The sequence below is a fragment of the Lactuca virosa genome, chromosome 5 (genome assembly GCF_052849685.1).
Source record: "Lactuca virosa cultivar CGN04683 chromosome 5, Lactuca_virosa_CGN04683_v6, whole genome shotgun sequence".
Taxonomy (NCBI): Eukaryota; Viridiplantae; Streptophyta; class Magnoliopsida; order Asterales; family Asteraceae; genus Lactuca; species Lactuca virosa.
This window is the reverse complement of record NC_136430.1, coordinates 18,670,604-18,691,540: the sequence shown is the minus strand read 5'-3', so window position 1 is coordinate 18,691,540 and position 20,937 is coordinate 18,670,604.

The following is a 20,937-nucleotide window of genomic DNA, read 5'->3' as shown; positions in this document are numbered from 1 at the left end:
ACTTCGAATGCTAAGTGGTGATTGTGAGATGAGTGTTTGTTATATTTTAGATGCAAGCACTAGCTTATTTTAGGAAAGATGCCTAAATTGCTTTTATGTGTTGAATGATTTATGTTATAACTATAAAGATGCCTTATATGTTATTATTTGATCAGATCTGTGGTCTATTGCCGAACGGATCTAGAAACTTTATGTGTTCATATTTCTAAACATTCGAGTACGATATTAGAACTGGCATGTAACTTTTCAGAGTGACAATGATGATTTAAACGTCTATTGTAAATAAAGATCTAAAGTCGCCTACTTTGGTGTATAGATCAACATGGCGAGAACCCGAAGCGGATTAGGAAATGCTAATCAGTGGTCTGTGATTAAGCATGCACCGGAAGTAACAGCTGCACCTGAACCAATAACAATGGAAGGAGTCCAAGCAATGATTAGGTCTATGTTGGCCGAACAAAGAGAGAAGATGAGACAGATGTTGCATGATAGGAAACTATAGTCAGAATGTCAGTCAACCTGAGCCATGAGTGGATAGAAAAAACCACCCCAGTGGAGGAAATGATGGATGTGGGTGCAAGTACAAGGATTTCATGGCATCCAAACCACCGAGTCTTTCTGGAAGCCCAACGCCGGTGGAAGTCATGGATTGGATCTCCGAGATGGAGATGATGTTTGAAAGTTGTGACTATAGCAACAAACAGAAAACCGCCCTCGCGGTTACACTGTTAAAGTTAGGAGTACTGAGCTGGTGAAAGCTACTAGCTGATACCATGCCCAAGGGAGAAGCTAGCAAGATTTCTTGGGAAGACTGTTTGGTGCAACTGAAAATGCAGTACTGCTCTGAGCAGGATCTGCTGGAGATCAAAAACGAATTTCAGAATATAAAGAAGGGAAGAATAAGTGTCACCGAGTATTCTGCAAGTTTTACGGAGAAAATGAAGCTTGTTCCTTACATAGTTCCCACTGAACTCTCCAAGGTCAACAAGTTTGCTAATGGATTGACAGTGGACTTTGGTCCGATGGTCAAGCAAGCAACCACTTTGAAAGCTGCCATCTGGGCAGCTAAGAATGTTGAGACCCAGATAAGGGAAAATGGTCTGTAGAGAGCTGAGGTAGGAGAGAAAAGGAATCTTGATGGATCTTCAAGGTCCAACAAGAAAAGAAAATTCTCGAAGTCTGGTTCTAAGAAATTTGGAGGAGGAGGAGGTGAATCAAGATGGTGTGAGAAGTGTAAAAAGAAGCACCTTGGAAAATGTGACGGAGAAGTGACTTGTTACAAGTGTGGGAAGACTGGGCATTTCGCCAATGTGTGTACGTCCATCAAGAGGGTGTGTTATGTGTGTAATGAAGAAGGGCATATTGAAAAGGACTGCCGAAGAGGAAAGAGTCAGCAAGGCCTAATGTTCTGCCAAGGCCAAAGGCGAGAGCATTCCAGATGACCCTGGAAGAAGCAAGGGATAAAGCAGATGTCGCTTATGTTGGGTTTTATGTACTATAACACCACTATGGTGCACATACAACCCTAATGCTTTGGATCTAAGTTTTCTCTAGTTATACACGCAACACAAAAATTATCAAAAGCAAGAAACCTATAACTAGCATACAAATTTAATATTGCAACATAAAAACAAGTTAAGTTATTACCTCTTTCTTGTAGCTTGCAGAGTTTTCGCCTTTCAAGAGCTTAGCACCCCAAGTGTGATGCCTCAAATAGTTCACAAAACACCATGAACAAATGGAGGATAATGAGAGAGAGGCTAGGAACCACCAAAATCGTCTATATCCTTCATAGAATTCTAGCGTATCTGATTTTAGGGTTTAGAGGTTACATATATAGTGTAGAATTCCAAGAGTCACTTGTAAACCTTAATGCTTACACTTAGGCTTATGATCCAACAATTGATTTGGATTAACACTTCATGGACTATCTCATAAACTTATTCCATCACAAATCAATCATGGATCATTAGCCCAAACCATATGTATCACTGATTTACATAATCAGTCCCCGTTTATTTAATAGTCTCTTTTGATCACTAAATTAATTCCAAATTAATTCTTTATCAATACTAATTAAATAAATTGATTTCTCAATTAATATATTATACTTATTATATATTAATAAATCACAAATAACCTCTTTCTCAAATATCCATCCTATCAAATTGTTTTGGTGAATGCAACCCAAAATGGACCATGCTACTCTCGGGTCAAGTACATACCAATTATAGTTATGGGCTTAGACACCTAATCCAACAGTCTCTTACATGGATAAGTCTAGTAACTATAACTAAGAGTACGACTTCAAAAAACCGACTAGCAATCGTAGCTCTCAAAAGCCGTTGTCGAACTCTGACGCGTCCATTAGATAAGGGATCATATATTCCTCCATTCTACAAGATATCGTATGAACTGAGACATGGATTATAATCATTCTCTCTATTCATGTGTTGTTTCCTGATTTCCGATTTATGACGACTGATTAATTGAACAAATGAAATCAGTCCAGGTTTGGCCAAGCGCTTAGGGTGGCATCACTAAATCATCGAGGGGCCCACATATATCACTTTTATCCCTCTTAGAGTAAAAGTAACATATAAACTTCGACTCATATGCTTTCTCTATTTACTCATCAAATCACACACAACAATATGTTTTATAACACCAAGTTACTGGTGTGTTTACATATCATCAATGTACAACCGACTTGTAAACTGCAACTATATGGATTCGTTTAAAGAATATATGATATTATCATCTCACAATCACTCGTGATGAAATCCATGAAGTGATTAAGATGAGCGTGGGTTTAATCCAATACTCAAATCTTATTACAGGAGTACTCATGAACACTGCGACAAACTTGTGCTATGTCTAAACACTTTAGACAATCTACAGACGGAGTCATGACAGTCTTACCTCAATACCTACTTCCAAAGTATGATCGACTGTGGATAGTTTGAATAAACTTATTATTCGGGAAGTCAAAACATGCAAAGTGAAACACAATAATAATCGAATTCAATATGGTCTCAAAGCTTTTGAATATAAATAAAACACCTTTTATTTAATCACCATATTGATTACACATTATTCATTGTATAATATTTCGATTAATCAACTTAATACTTGAATTAAAACAATAGTTATCCCATGCTCCAAGCATGCACACTATGTTTGCCTATGGTCCTTTCTTTGTGAAATAGACACATTTTCAATGAAACTCATTTCACAATTCCAAATCTTTGTCATAAGTGTAAGAGTCTAAACTATAATGCAATGATTCATTTTGCAATGTCATGGTACCAAAGTCACAGAGACTTTGCCAATGATATTACAAAGTATTCAATTGGAGATTGTTGCAAGACAATTCCCCAGAATTGAAGTCTCACATTCAAAGTACATTCATTTGAACATCCTTCTTGCATTACAGTTTCTAACCTACACATAGATTCTCAATATCCAACTCCCAATATGGAAACATTTCCATATTTGCCATGAAAAATTTATTCTTAACAAAATCCAATCTATTCAGAATCATGTCAACATGGTCCATTTATTACTATACTTCTAACTGCCCACAAGAGACCAATCCTTAGCGAACCTTAGATTGTACTTGACAGTTGTTTAACCACTTTAGTCATATCCGGTTCTAGTCTTTTACCTTTTAATGCCCTAGGCATTTGGAAAATTAGAACACATGAATATTATAGCATATGTAATCAATCCTATACCCGTAGCATATGGGATATGATTCATTATGTCTTACATAAATACATGATGCTTGACCAGTCTCTTGCTATAATATTTCCATATATAGAATTTTCAGATATTCATACATACTCATGACTAAGTTTGATTAATACTTCAATCTAAGCTTTTAGATTTGAAATAAAGTATAAGTATTCTCTCTCTTACTATAGTGAAACAACTTTTCAACCTTTGCAACTTTGCAAATTAGAACTTTGTTTCCTATAAATAGCATTGCTAACTCGCAACACTTACCATAATAATTATGCTCCCACTAGCATAATAATTATTATCTTACTAGCATAACACTTATGCTCCCACTAGCTTTGACATGTATCCAGAAATCAGCTGGACTTCCAGAAATCAATATTTATTGAATTTCTTTCCATAGTTCAGATTTATGATACGAGATGCTTCGATAATCCTTTATCTAAGCTCATACACCTTTTATAATAAAGCTCATATGCATGTCTAAAATATTTCAGAACTTACGACAGTAAGTCCCGGATGTTCAAACTATTTGCCATTTCTCACAATTCGAACTATGAAGAGGGATGCCGTAATCATAATCGAATTTGAGAATGCAAATATCACAATTGCTAACTCTTTAAAATCTACTTAGTGAAAGCGTTTCCTCACAATCATTTTCATGAATTGGAGAGAAACGTTACCAATTAGATGTAATGGTGTATATGTTCCTATCCACGTGAATCTGTCATTTCCAACTATTATCATAAGACAAGGTCTATGACAAATTCAAAATCATATGGACTGAACTTGTTCAATTTTAATTTCTTGCCACTTGCCAGCACAAGGGCCTATCATGTTTTCCAAGTTGCTTAGCAGCTCACCCTTACCGATCAATGAACTTTCACTGATCAAGGTGCATTGCTTTATGCAAACAACCGAGAACTCATAGAACTCACATGCATAGTCAACTTCAATTGGAATGGGCATAGAAACAAGAATATGTCAATACGATAGGTTACAAACCTTAAGTCGTGTGCTAGTGATAAACAATGGTTTATTCTTAATTAGTTCCTAAACCTCTTCAAGATCCTTAAGACTCCCACTGACCTCTTGACATATAAGATTCTGTTATCAAAAAACATTCCTCGACAAAACAAATATTCAAGAGTTAGCGCAGATTCTCATCAAGGAAAAACACTTCATACAATTGGTCTTAGTTGGTCTTTTTTTTTATTAAAAAACATCACAACTACCAATTTGAAATGCGCAAGAGTAAGAAAACGTTTTTCTACTCCACATTTCATGATATGTTATAAACCTTCTTAAGATTATGTCACTCAAGTAACAATCTTGCAGTATGACTCTAAGACTTGATTTTGGAATGAAGTATGACTCATCTTCTTTGTTTAACCATTTTAACAATTCACGATTCCTTTTCTAAGCCATACAAATGCACTAATATTTCCTTAAAGGATCAATTATGATATGGTTCCATAATCACTATGATGATCATAAAATACGATACTCAAGTACTCTCCTTTCCTTTCAGATTGGAGAAACTTTTATCTTTCTGCCTAATTTGATTCTTCTTATTCGTTCTGCCATACATTGAAACGTATTCAATGATTCAGAATTACACTTAATGTTGTAAGCATAACCATATTTACTAAACTTTTAGTAAATCATGACGAATAGTCTTATCGTTCTTTGTGGTGGACCTGACCAGTGCACAACCAACTGTACGCAATCCCCTAGTCCTTCACTTGACTCACATATACATGTGAAGAAGGAATTAGTCTTAATTTCCCAAAGACGAAGGTTCTCATTCATCACACAATCCAATTCGCATGATTCCAAGTTTCTATCCAATCGAAACTTGGGTGATGAGAATCTTTCCTTATTTGGTAAATTTTTCACACCACCACAAACGAAAGAATCAAATTCATTTTCCAATAGTGCTAACAATATATATAAACACCAATTTTCATAAATACCATTGCAAGGAAATATGAAACACGATAAAATCAAAATTTTCTTTATTTATAAAATTACGGAAAATCTTTTCCTTACAATGCAATTACAAATGAAAACTATGTTACTACATATTTCTAAGCAATCTATCATAACTCCTAAGTAGCAGCTCACAATTCTGATCATCGAATCATGCGATCGAAATCCATCTCTTCGCGATCAGACTCAACATGGTTTTCCTTAAGCTTCCTTTCTTTTCTTCGATCCTACAAAACATCAAAATGTGATCTCACCACATCATGTATTTAGAATCTTCAAATAGGAACTTAGTAGAGTTAGATAGTGGACTTACCTGAAGTAGACTCAACCACTTTGACATTAGCACCCTTGTAATCCTTCAGGTAAATAAGACAACTTCACAACCAAAGCCCCTTCTCTTGGAAATAGAAACAAACAGACTCTCTTGAAATGGTACACGGGATAATCACAGACTTAGCCTTTCTCTATACCATTTGGTCAAACGGTTTGACCTTGGCCAATCCCTTTCCATTGGGAAGAGAAAGCTTTTCTGGACTTCCAATGTCGCCATTGTCAATGTCCATGGAAGTTTGGGAAGTAGATCTTCCAATCAAGTTTGCTTTACCAGTATTCCAAATCATTGCTGATTCAGCAGCAATAAGCAAATAAGTAAGATCGATAAGGGTCATATCGTGGTCCGTCACATGGTAGTCTTTAAAAAACTCATTATATGACTTAGAAAGTGAATGAAGAACCAAGTCAACAGCCAACTTCCTTGGGAACACGACACCTAACCTTCCCATCCTGTCAATATGCAGCTTTATGTCCAAGACGTGAGCACATACAAACTTTACATCTTCATGTTTGCTTGCCAATAGGGCTTAAGTAATCTTGAACTTTTCAAGTCGACGAACATGTGGGTCAGGGAGAATAATTGGAGGAGGTGGTGGAAGAGAAGTCCCACTACAGCACGAAGAAGGGATTAATCTTTCACCTCGATCATCTTGTTGAATATCATCTTCATAAGGAAAGCCTTTTCCAAAAGGATAAGGTAGACCATATTTGTCAGAACTAGACATCTACAAGGGAGAAATCCAAGTTAGTTGATTTAAGTCCTTAATATAACACCCAAAATGAAATATTAAGGCTAGGTCCCAACATAATATTTTGCAATTCAGAAGAGGGATGCCGTAATCCAATTGCAAAATATTTGAAGGTAGGTAAATGACGATTTACCAATTTCCACCATGAAAAACGAAAATGAATATTAGGTTTTAAATGAATTGAAATTCCTAGATTCTTTTGAGATTCATTGAACTTTTCAATGGTGTTTAATCTCGATTATGCCCTTCAAGTTTCTGACTGGGATACTGAGGATCACAAACACGGTGTGAATAACCATGCAAATTAGCTTGGTACTATCGATGTCATTAATCACCTAATCAATGTGTCGGTTAACCACACACGCTTCATTGATCAATGATAATTTACGAGAAACCCATTTCCATCCTTCATTAGTCCACATTAGTGTGACGGTTAACCACACAGGCTCCACTAACTGACCAATAAGGTGCAATGTGAAATTTCATGGGTTAGCATCAAATTCACATTTTTCCTAAGTAACTAAGATTAGGAATTTATAAAGTGTTTAGTTACTTTGTATTTCATTATACTTTTGATGAGGATTTAAGTGTCCTATCAAACCCGTTCGGCTAACGACCCTCCACTGGTCAAGGGTGCGATGGGTAAGAGTGTATACTCAATGGCGGTCATTTTACAGGCCGCTTCCTTAAACACCCCTTATAGACCAGCTTCGTGAATGAGGCCTACTAACGGTAAGACTGACTTTTAACTTATACATATATAATATATTAGAATTTAAATTTTATATAGTATAAGGGTGTATTTTACACATTTAAAATACTAGGTGGTTTAATCTATTAATAAATTAAACTTTAAATTTAATTAACTTTAAACCATATGATTATGGATTTATTAACTTTCTCTTTTAACTAAACATTTAATCAATTTAATAAAGTCCATAAGAGTGTAATTTGAACTATTCAAAGGAAACATCAAGGTTCTAGATACAAAATTCAAAATTAAAACTATTTAATTGATTTTTTAAGTTACGAACCCAAGAGTTGCACCTTCTCAAATTACTAGGTTTTTTAGAATTCAATGGTTCATAAATGAGACTTTTCAATTTCCAAAACTTGAGGGCAGGTTTTGTAACTCTTGAAAACCTTTTGATTCCAAACTTGATGGCAAGTTTTGTAACTCCTTTAAAAAAAATTTTTAGAGTTCCAAAACTTGATGACAAGTTTTGTAACTCCTTTAAAACATTTAGATCAAATTTTAACCTAATAAAATAATCATAATTTAATTTTTTACCAATTTGACCTAATGCAACTCTTGTAGCAAGATAACTTCAAATCAAAGAATTACAAACAATTAGCTTTTTATATAAACTAGTAATTATCTCAATATTTGACAATTTATCTTTTAATTGGATGAGGTTAATCACTACCATATCAAAAAAACAAATTTTATGATATAAAACAGTTCATGGTAATGATCCTAATCCAATTCTGGCCAAAAAACCCGAAAAACTGCAACCAACCTATCCAACTCGTCGAGTGAGATACTGGACTCATCGAGTTGGCTTGATTTGTGCTTGAATCGTCGAGTCAGATCATAGGACTCGTCGAGTCCACTGTCCAGAGAGCAATGTTTCAATTTTTCTAGCTTTGAACAAATAACCAATGCATCTTTATAACAGAAAACAACCCATGTCTCTGATACCACTGTTGGGTTTTATGTACTATAACGCTCCTATGGTGCACATACAACCCTAATGGTTTGGATCTAAGTTTTCTCTAGTTATACATGCAACAAAAAATTCTCCAAAGCATGAAACCTATAACTAGCATACAAATTTAATATTGCAACATAAAAACAAGTTAAGTTATTACCTCTTTCTTGTAGCTTGTAGAGTTTTGGCATTTCAAGAGCTTAGCACCCCAAGTGTGATGCCTCAAATGGTTCAAAAAACACCATGAACAAATGGAGGATAATGAAAGAGAGGCTAGGAACCACCAAAATCATCTATATCCTTCATTGAATACTAGCGTATCCGATTTTAGGGTTTAGGGGTTACATATATAGTGTAGAATTCCAAGAGTCACTTGTAAAATCTAATTCTTACACTTATGCTTATGATCAAACAATTGATTTGGACTAACACTTCATGGACTATCTCATAAGCTTAGTCCATCACAAATCAATCATGGACCATTTGCCCAAACCATATGTATCATTGATTTACATAATCAGTCCCCGTTTATTTAATAGTCTCTTTTGATCACTAAATTAATTCCAAATTAATTCTCGATCAATACTAATTAAATAATATGATTTCTCAATTAATATATTATATTTATAATATATTAATAAATCACAAATAACCTCTTTATCAAATATCCATCCTATCAAATTGTTTTGGTGAATGCAACCCAAAATGGACCATGCTACTCTCGGGTCAAGTACATACCAATTATAGTTATGGGCTTAGACACCTAATCCAACAGCTTCAGGTACCTTTCTTGTAAATGGATTGTCTGCCAATATATTGTTTGAATCTGGAGCAAATTACTCCTTTATATTGTAAAATTTTGGTGGAACACTAGCACTGCCTGCAGATAAACTTGATAATGCTCTAGTTGTAGAAGTTACGAGTGGCAAATTCATAACTGTTAGCAATTGCATTAAAAACATCGTTATCTACTTGAATGTAAATAAATTCCACGAGGAGTTGTTACCCATTGATTTGAATGGTTTCGACATCGTGCTTGTAATGGATTGGCTTCGTGCAAACGATGCCGAGATACTATGTAGGAAGAAGATGGTGAGAGTAAACCCACCTGGAAAAGAGTCATTTATGGTGTATGGGGACAAACGTAGAGTGAATTATGGAATAATTTCCCTAATGAAATCCAGAAAGTGTTTGTCCAAAGGATGCACATCATACTTGGCATTTGTGATCGATGCAAAGAAGGAGAAGGAGATACAAAGAATACCAGTGGTGTGTGACTATCCGGAAGTTTTTCCTAAAGATCTTCCTGGATTTCCCCCTGATATACAAGTGGAGTTTCGAATAGACTTGTTGCTAGGATCGAAACCAATAGCAAAAGAACCATACCAATTAGCACCGACAAAGATGATGGAGCTCATGATGCAACTTTAGGAGTTGTTGGACAACGGTTTCATTAGTCCAAGTTTATCACCCTGGGGAGCTCCGGTGTTATTCGTAAAGAAGAAGGATGGAAGGATGAGGATGTACATGGACTATATGGAGCTAAACAAGGCAACGATAAAGAACATGTATCCATTGCCAAGGATTGGTGACCTGTTCGATCATGTACAAGGTTCGACCTATTTCTCAAAGATCGATATTAGGTCGGGATATCATCAGCTGAAGGTTAGAGAGCAAGGTATTGAGAAGACCGAATTCAGAACGAGATACAGACACTATGAGTTCTTGGTTATGGCATTTGGGCTAACCAATGCTCCAGCAGCGTCTTTGGATTTGATGAATAGGGTTTGTAAACCATTCCTCAATAAATCAGTGATAGTGTTCATAGATGACATTCTGATTTACTCAAAGTGCCAACAGGAGCATGGCAAGCACCTGCGAGAAGTATTAGAAGTTCTGAAGAAGGAGAAGTTGTATGAAAAGTTCTCCAAATGTGATTTCTGGATTCGAGAAATCCAGTTCTTGGTTCATATGGTTAACCAGGAAGGAATAATGGTTGGCCCAACAAAGATTGAAGTCGTGATGAAATGGGAACGTCCAAAAAGTCCCACCAAGATTCGAAGCTTTCTACGATTAGCTAGATATTACCGAAGGTTTATCCAAGGTTTTTCTTCGATAGCTACTCCATTGACAACTTTGACCCATAAAGGAGCTACCTATACATGCAGTGAGAATCATGAAGAATCATTCGAGAAATTAAAGAACAAAGTTGTGCGAAGCACCAATTTTTTCTTTACCTGACGGAGTTGAAGACTTCGTAGTCTATAGAGATGCATCTGGAGTTAGGTTAGGTTGTGTTATGACCCAGAGAGATAAAGTAATAACATATGCATCTCGACAATTGAAAGAGCACGAGAAGAACTACCCCACTCATGATCTGGAGTTGGTAGCGGTGGTATTTGCATTAAAGATATGGAGGCATTATCTTTATGGCACGAAGTGAAAACTCTTCATTGATCATAAAAAGTCTCCAGTATCTCTTTGATCAAAAGGAATTAAGTATGAGACAACGATACTAGCTAGAGCTACTCAAGGATTACGACTGTGAGATACTTGGAAAGAAAAAGGCCAAGAGCATTAAGAATAGAAGTTGTCTAAAAATTTATGGAATGCATCAAGAAAGCTCAGGGTGAAGCTTTGGAGAAAAACGACCGAAAGGAAGAACGTTTAGGCAAAACGTTGGTATTCAGTGCAAATAGTCAAGGGTTGAAGGTATTCCAAGATAGAATTTGGGTACCTAATATGGGAGGAATGAGAGATCTTCTGATGGAAGAAGCTCACAAGACCATGCACTTGATTCATCCTGGCAACACTAAGATGTATAGGGATCTGAAACCTGACTACTGGCGGCAGACGATGACGCTCGATGTTGCAAAGTACGTGGCAGATTGTGTAACATGTGCGAGAGTTAAAGCACAACATCAGAAACCGTATGGGAGTTTAGAACCTTTACTTGTACCCGTGGGTAAATGGGAAGACATCACCATGGATTTTATGACTAAACTGCCCAAGATGAAGAACGGTCACGATATGATTTGGGTAGTCATGGATCGGTTCACAAATAGTGCACACTTTATAGCAGCCAATGAGAGATGGTCTATGGATAAGCTTGTAAATGCTTACGTGAAGCAGATAGTAAGACTTTCACGGTGTTGCATTAACGATTGTATCGGATCGTGACAGTCATTTCACATCAAGATTTTTGAGGAGTTTACAAGAGGAAATGGGTACGAAGTTGTGTTTAAGTACAGCCTTCCATCCGCAGGCTGATGGTAAGAGTGAAAGAACAATTAAAACACTGGACGAAATGTTAAGAGGGATGAGCATTTACCCCTGGTAGAGTTTTCCTACATGAATAGTTACCACTTAAGCATTAAGATGACACCTTATCAAGCTTTGTACGGTCAGAAGTATCGTACGCCGTCTTGTTGGCTTGAGGCCGAAGAGAAGCAGTTTATGGGCCCCGAAATAGTCCATCAGACGGATGTTAGTGGCTCAAGATCGCCAAAAGAGCTATGCTGACCAGAAGCAACGACCAATGACATTCAAAGTTGGGGATTAGGTATTGCTTAAAGTCTCACCGTGGAAGGGACTTATATGATTTAGAAAGAGAGGAAAGTTGACTCCAAGGTTTATTGGACCATTCAAGGTTTGTAATAGGATTGGGAACTAAGGTTACAAGCTGAAATTGCCAGAAGAACTAGATGGTATTCATAACACTTTCCATGTGTGTTATTTGAGGATGTTTATGGGGGAAGTTCCCGATATAATTCCCCTTTCGGAGTTAAGGATGGATAAAAATAAGAGATTAATCGAAGAGCCTAAAGAGATTGTTAACCGTAAGACAAAGAATTTTCAACGAAAGATAGTCGACTTGGTGCTTGTGTAATGGAAACATACAAATGCGGCAAAACTCACCTGGGAAATAGAGAGTGACATGATGAGTCGTTATCCACATTTATTTGATGATGCATGATTCCGGGACGAAATCATCCTAAGGAGGAGAGAATTGTAACGCCCGTGTTTCTAGGCTATGCTTTATTATAATTATGTAATAGTTAGGGTCAACTATTGTAACCTATTTTGAAGTAATGAAGAGGAATTATTTGAATATTATATGAATTATGTGATTTTAAGTGCATTATACTTGCTATTAACGTTGTAATAAAATAATAATAAAAATAAGCATCAAAAATAAAATAATATATAGACCCAATATCTATGAAGAAAGTTGAAGTAGTCGTAACACAGATATCGGGGATATAAGGAACACTGAAATCCGACTTATAACGAGGAAGTTATGACCTGTCGAAGTTTCGCGACTAAACTGGCATGACGTCGGGAATCGTAAAAAGTGAATTTGTGATAAAATAGTTTTTAGCCTTAGTAACCTAAAAAAAATTCGTAGCATATATTAAACCGATAACGTACATAAAAATAACTCCGAAATCTAACTTCGTATGAGGAAGTTATGATTTTTCTAAAATTTATCATAGCAGTGCACAACCCATAAAATGAATTTTGGATCGATCGATTTCTAGCCGACACAACCTAAATGATAATTGAAGATCTCATAATAGGAACTCAATGATATAAAGACAGATGAAAACGGACGTTGGATGACAAAGTTATAAATTTTTAACGGACTTTATCTGTCTAAGCCTATTAAAATATAACTTTAAAGATAAAGTCAAAATTAGACGGAGTCTAAACGAAAGTTGTATATTACGTCGCCACATATACGTGGATATAAAGAACGTCAAAAACAGAGCTCGTATGCGAAAGTTACAGAATTTAGAAGTTAAGAATAGGCTGATGCGAAGACTGACATGTGGCCGAATCGTGTCCCTTGCTTTCTCCCCATGGCCTCGCATGCGGAGCTAACATCTGGCCCTCGTACGCGCAGCGTAGCACTTCAGACTCCCCGCGTACTGAGTACGCCCAACGTACTCTGAAGGTACGCCCCGCGCACTCGCATTCTGCCCCCTATAAATGGAGGCGAGGATTCTCCATATTTCTCTCACCTTTCCCATTCTTTCTCTCTCAATTACTTCTCTTAACCCCTCCCCTCCCTAGTACTTCCCAAGTGCTAGAAGCGACTACCGTAGCGACAGAAGGCTCCGAGAAGAAGAGCGCTAGGCTCAGAAGTTCTTCCCCCGCAGGGCCCAGTTCCTATCTAAACCTCAATGTAAGTGAGTTATGCTTACCCTACTTTAAGTATAGCTTATGTCTACGTTCCTTATTGTTATTATGAACCTATAAACAATATATTTGCTAAGTATTAAAAAATATATAGTGTTATTATAATACAATTATATCAGCTTGCGGTACGGGGAATCTAGTTTTAAGGGTCGCATAGGGTTGTTGGCTTTCTGAACAGCTTAAAATGCCAAAATGTCCTACCCTCCGGTGTTTCATGTCTAGCCCCTGTCTATGCATAGTGGTTGAAAATTATTGTTTAACACTTATATAATACAAGAAAAACAATATTACTTAGACTAATAATTAGTCGCAATGAATATTAGACTAAGATCTAGTGATAATGATACTAGGTTTTGTCGAAGGAAAGTAAGATTGTTAGAAGTGAAGCGCTGCCCGATTTTGGATTCATCACTTTAACAAGTGAGTGCATAGTTACTTTTATCTTACACATAGATATGAAGTATTTAATATAAATTACGTGCTATGTGTGCATATTATCCGTGTTCTTGATATGTATGTTGGATGAACAAAATATACATGTTTTATTTGATTTAAACTGTATATGTATTTTATACCTATAATGAAGATGGGTAAAGATGGTTAGATGAAATAGACGATGAAAGAGGAAATAAAATTGTCAAGTGGCCTCGATGTTTACGATGATCCAGTCATCCAGCGGAGTATAGATGACGACCATGGACTATTCTAGACAATCCAGTGGAACGCTAGCAGGCTCGCAACCTGTAGGTGTTTATTTGAACTACGTGTTCACCAGGTGTACTCCATCCCCCTCATGGTTGCTTTTTGACATATATTGTTGAGGAATCCCCTACGTAGTGTTGTTACCCCGATGAAAAATCCTTAGACCGGGTCCCTTAATTTAGATGCTTTACGGACATAAAGTGAGGATAAAGGGAACGGGTAACCAGGTTGATTGATTAATTAAATTAATAAACTTAATTATTGTGGGTTGAAAACCCTATGTGCTCACCAGGCTCCCAAGCCTGACCCACTTAGTTTCTTGCATTACATGTAGTGGAAAAAGAGCACAGGAGTGTTGATCTGATGAGAGACTTATGGATTATAGGCCATTAGAATAATAGATGTTATAAGGCCTGTACTATTTCTATTTATGCTTATGAATTGTATTGACAATGACATCCCAGTGTTTTTAATATAATGAAAACCCATTCCTTCGGGAATACTTTGATAATTTACTTGTCAAATTTTTGGGAACAAATTCTACAACATATTTCTTCAAAAGTATACTCTGGTTTTCAAATAAAGCATATACAAATCGGTCTTTTCTGGCCGTGAAATTGGGGATGTCACAGTTGGTATCAGAGCATTAGTTTAAGCGAACTAGGAAATTGTAGGATTTCTAGACTTAAACTTAGAATGTTAAGCGATGATTGTGAGATGAGTGTCTGATATATTTTAGACACGAGCACTAGCTTATTTTAGGAAAGATGCCTAAATTGCTTTTATGTGCCAAATGGTTTATTTAATAACTATAAAGATGCCTTATATGCTATTAACGATGTAATAAAATAATAATAGAAATAAGCATCAAAAATAAAATAATAGATAGACCCAATATCTATGAAGAAAGTTGAAGTAGTCGTTAGAAGGATTTCAGGGATATAAGGAACGCTGAAATCCGACTTATAACGAAGAAGTTATGACCCGTCGAAGTTTCACGATTAAACCAGCACGACGCCGAGAATCGCAAAAAGTGAATTTTTTATAAAATACTTTTTAGCCTTCGCAACCTAAACGAAAGACGTAGTATACGTTAAACCGAGAATGTACATAAAAAGAACACCCAAATCTGACTTCGTATGAGGAAGTTATGATTTTTCTAAGTTTTAGCATACAAGTGCACAGTCCGAAAATTGAATTTTAGATCGATCGATTTCTAGCTGACACAACCTAAATGAGAATTGAATATCTCATTAATAGGAACTCAACGATATAAAGACAAACAAAAAAGTACGGCGAATAACAAAGTTATGTATTTTTAACGGACTTTATCTTTCCAAGCCTGTTAAGAGATAACTTTAAAAATAATTCAAAATTAGCCAACGGAGTCTAAAGGAAAGTTGTAGATTACATCGCCACCTATGCATGGATATAAAGAACGTAAAAAACGGAGCTCGTATGCGAAAGTTACAAAATTTAGAAGTTAAGAATAGGCTAATGTGAAGGCTGACATGTGGCCGAATCCTGGCCCTTGCTTTCTCCCCACGACCTTGCATGCGGAGCTGACATCTAGCCCTCGTACGTGCAGCATAGCACTTCGGACGCCCCGCGTACTGAGTATGCCCAACGTACTCGCATTCTGCCCCATATAAATAGATGCGATGATTATCCATATTTCTCACACCTTTCCCATTCTTTCTCTCTCAATTACTTCTCTTAACCCCTCCCCTTCCCTAGTACTTCCCAAGTCCTAGGGGCGAGTGTCGAAGAACCAGAAGGGTTCGAGAAGAAGAGCTTTCGGCTCAGAAGTTCTTCCCCCGCAGAGCCCGGTTCCAAGCTAAACCTCATTGTAAGTGAGTTATGCTTATTCGACTTTAAGTATAGGTTATAATTGAGTTCATTATCATTATTATGAACCTAGAAACAATATATATGTGCTAAGTACTATAATACATAAAGTGTTATTATAATACATTTTAACTACTCGTGGTACGGGGAATCTGGTTTGAAGGGGCGCATAGGGTTGTTGGATTTCAGAACAGCTTAAATGCCAAAATGGTCCTGCCCTCTGGCGTTTCATGTCTGGCTCCTGTCTGTACATAGTGGTTGAAAAGTATTGTTTAACACTTATATAATACAAGAAAAACAATATTACTTAGACTAATAATTAGTCGCAATGAATATTAGACTAAGATCTAGTGAAAATGATACTAGGTTTCGTCAAAGGAAAATAAGATTGTTAGAAGCGGAGCGCTGCCCGAGTTTGGAGTCATCACTTTAACAAGCGAGTGCATAGTTACTTTCGTCTTAGACATAGATGTGAAGTATTTAATATAAGTTACGTGCTATGTGTGCGTATTATCTGTGTTCTTGATATATATGCTGGATGAACAAAATATACATGTTTTATTTGATTTAAACTGTATATGTATTTTATACCTATAATTATGATAGGTAAAGATGGGTAGATAAAATAGATGATAAAATAGGAAATAAAATTAATGAGAGGCCTCGATGTTTAGGATGATCCAGTCATCTAGCGGGTTTTAGATGACGACCACAGACTATTCTAAATAGTGCAGTGGAACGCTAGCAGGCTCGCAACCTATAGGTGTTTATTTGAACTACATGTTCACCAGGTGTACTCCATCCGCCTCATGGTTTCCTGTTGACATATATTGCTGAGGAATACCCTACGCAGTGTTGTCACCCCGATGAAAAATCCTTAGGCTAGGTCCCTTAATTTTGATGCTTTTGGGACAGAAAGTGAGGACAGAAAGTGAGGATCGATCGATTCCTTAGGCTAGGTCCCTTAATTTTGATGCTTGTGGTTGACAACCCTATGTGCTCACCAGGCTCCCAAGCCTGACCCTCTCAGTTTCTTGCATTACAGGTAGTGGCAAAAGAGCACAAGACTGATGATCTGATGAGAGACCTATGGATTATTTATGTTTATGCTTATGTACCGTATTGACAATGACATCCTAGTGTTTTAAATATAATGAAAACCCATTCATTTGGGAATGCTTTGATGATATACTTATCATATTTTTGGGAGCAAATTCTACAACATATTTCTTGAAAAGTATACTCTGATTTTCAAATAAAGCGTAAACAAATCGGTCTTTTCTGGCCATGAAATTGGGGATGCCACACCATGCAAACCTGCTTGATAATATCGATTTCATTTATCATCTCAAATTGATGTGCCCGTAAACCACATACACTCCATCAACAATGATAATTTACGATTTGTACCATCATTTAGCTTTATAGTCCCAAATTAGTATGCTGGTTAGCTACACACGCTCCACTAACGACTTATAAAGAATGATGTGCGTTTTCATGAATTAGAATACTTTTCATATTTTTCCTAAAGTAACTAGAGTGGGGTTAGTAGTTAGGTCCTATTACTTTTATAGATTATACTTTTAATATGATTATGTCATATCAAACCCGTTCAGATAAGAACCCTCCACCACACAAGTGAGCGGTGAGTGAAAATGACACCCATTCAACTGTCATTTTGTAGGCCGTTTCCTTATACCCTCTTTATAGCATGGCTTCTTGAATGAGACTTACTAGTGATTCGATTTACTTTTCTTATACATGTAGTAATTAAACTTTTAATTTTACATATATATATATATATATATATATATATATATATATATATATATATATATATATATATATATATATATATATATATATATATATATATATATATATATAAGGTGTATTTTAAAACTTTTCAAAATACAAGGTTTGAATATTAATTATCTAAATTAAACTTTTAATGAATTAATATTAACCCAATTATGATTTATCTTTATCTTTTAATTAAACGATTGATTAAACTAATGTAAATCATTTAGGGATTAGATAATTATTTCCAATTATACTATTAATTGAAAATTTCCAAATTAATCCTATAACTGTCTAGTTTTTGAAAATTAAGGGTAATGTAACATCCCGACTTCCAGGTATAAGACTTATCCCTTAAAAGGAAAATTCCCCTTGGAACTCGTCGAGTTGATGGCCTCAACTCGACGTGTTGAAGGCTTTTGGGCCACATGTATTTTTGGACCAACTCGACGAGTTGGTGAGGAAAACTCGACGAGTTGGTGGCAGATTAAGAAACCCTAATGTTTAGGGTGTTGCACCCTATTTAAAGGCCTTATACCCTTTGGGTGGCCTCCTTATCTGTCTCATTTGTCCAGAAAACCCTAGTTTCATGCATCCTCTCCCATATTTGTGTGTGTGAGCTTGAAGAGTGATTTCTTGGTGTTCTTTTAAAGGAGGTTTAAGTTTGAGGTGGCTTGATTGAAAGGAATGCTATAGATCCATAATCTACTCTTTTGTGGAAGTCATTTTGAGGTATAAAGTCGACTCCATGCTTATCTATTGCTTAGATCTCTTTCTTGGAAGTTTATTGTCATATTTGGCTTATTTTTGGGATTGTTCATGGGGTTGAGCATTTCATGAAGTTATCACTTCAGATCTGGACGTTTTGTGGCCTCTTTGGGCTTAAAGTTTCAAGCTTTATCAAGTTCTAGGCCCCCTTCATGCTTTAGGTCCCTTATTAAACCTTCCTTGACTTTTTGGAGCCTCTTTGTGACATGCATGGACGTAAATTTAGCAACTTTACATGGTTTTCTAGCTCTTGGGTATCAGATCTACATTTTGAAGCATTAGACTTGATGAAAAAAGACTGAATGTGTTAAGCTGGGAGAACTCAGTGAGTTGCCCAGCCAACTCGATGAGTTGGTTAGGGTTTTCCCAACTTTCTGGGTACTGAAGGAACTCGACGAGTTGGTAGGTGCACTCGACGAGTTGGGTCAACATGGACTGTTGTCCTTGATTGTTGACTTTGACTTTGACCATGGTTGACCAAGTTTAACTTTGAGGGCATTTTGGGTATTTCGAGGTTTTGATAGAAATGGCCACATGGTGGTTGTAGGCATTTGAGTCTGGAGGTGAGTTTTTGAGTTAGATTTTATCGGTTCAGCACTTCTTGTGAGGTGAGTGTTCCTCACTGTACTTGTTGGGTCGAAGGCACCAAGGCCGACCCTTTTGTATTGCTATCCTGATTATTGCATGATTGAGTATTGTAGTGATCTGTTAGATCTGTATCCTGATAATAGGATGATGTTATGCTTAGTGATCTGGAAGATCTGTCTGTATGTATGATTGAGTGGTTATATGTTCAATTGTTATGTATATGTCAACATCTTATGTGTGATTGGGTTGAGGCGGACCTGCTTTGTGTTGAAGGCCAACATACCCAAGGCGTCCCGGATAGACTGAAGGCCAGTGGGGCGTACGAGTCAGGCCGAAGGCCTGGAGAACGTCCCAGATAGGCTGAAGGCCCGAGGTGGCGTACCAGCCATGTTGTAGGTTCTGTGAGCGTACCAGATAGATTGTACGCCGATGGGGCGTTCCAGTCAGACTGAAGGCTCTGAATGCATGCTATTTCTGATATTATTCTGGTTTTGTATTTGTGTTGGTAGTTTGGGGGAACTCACTAAGCTTCGGGCTTACAGTTTTGGATTATGTTTGAGGTACCTCATAGGATCACGGGAAGGCGAAGACGTGATCGTGCACCTCCTCATAATTTTGTTTCGTGATTTCTCTGATGTCGAACTTATTTTGAAAACAATTTGTACACAAGGATGGTTTTTGGATTTGTGTAAAAGTTTTAGAATTTTCAAACTTTATATGGATGCTACAGATAGGCTTACCAAGTTTCAATTATTCAAAGTTTAAGGTATTTAAAATAATAATTAAGGAAACTAAAAACCCTAGAAAACCCGGCCTAAGGCATTTTTCCCCGAAAATAAAGGGGTGGAGGCTAGGGTTTCAAGAAACCCTAGCTAAGTCGAAACTCTAAGGGCTAGGGTTTATTTGGGATAAATCCTAATTTTTTGATCAATTCAAATTATGCACAATCAACAGAAAACAATGGCTCTCATACAACTGATGGGTTTTATAGGTTATAAAATTACATATAAAGCGAAAATCTTAACCCTTAAGTTCACATGCAACCTATATAGGATCAGTGTTTTCTCTAATTGATAGCAATAAACTATGAGCATCTTGAACCCTAAAGGAACCCTAAAGAAATCGAAATTTATAGGTTAGGGTTTACATACTTATGATTTATTATTGCAAATAAATCCTTGATCCAATTCTTGATCTCTTTCAGAAAACCTAGCACCTAAAGCTTAATGCCTCTAATGTTTTGTACCCAAACCCTAGCAATTAAAAGACTTGAAGAGAGAGGATGAGAGAGAAGAAAATTTACTATTTGCTTGGGAAGAAGGAGTGGATGAAAATCATAGGCCAAGGGTCCTATTTATAGCTGATACAATGAACCCTGTAAACCCTAATTTGAATATAATATTAATATTGCAAATTAGGTAATTATCCAATCCTTAATTATCTATAGAGAATATTATAGATCCATTCTTGGATCCTCTAAAACGTCCATGACCTATGGAAGG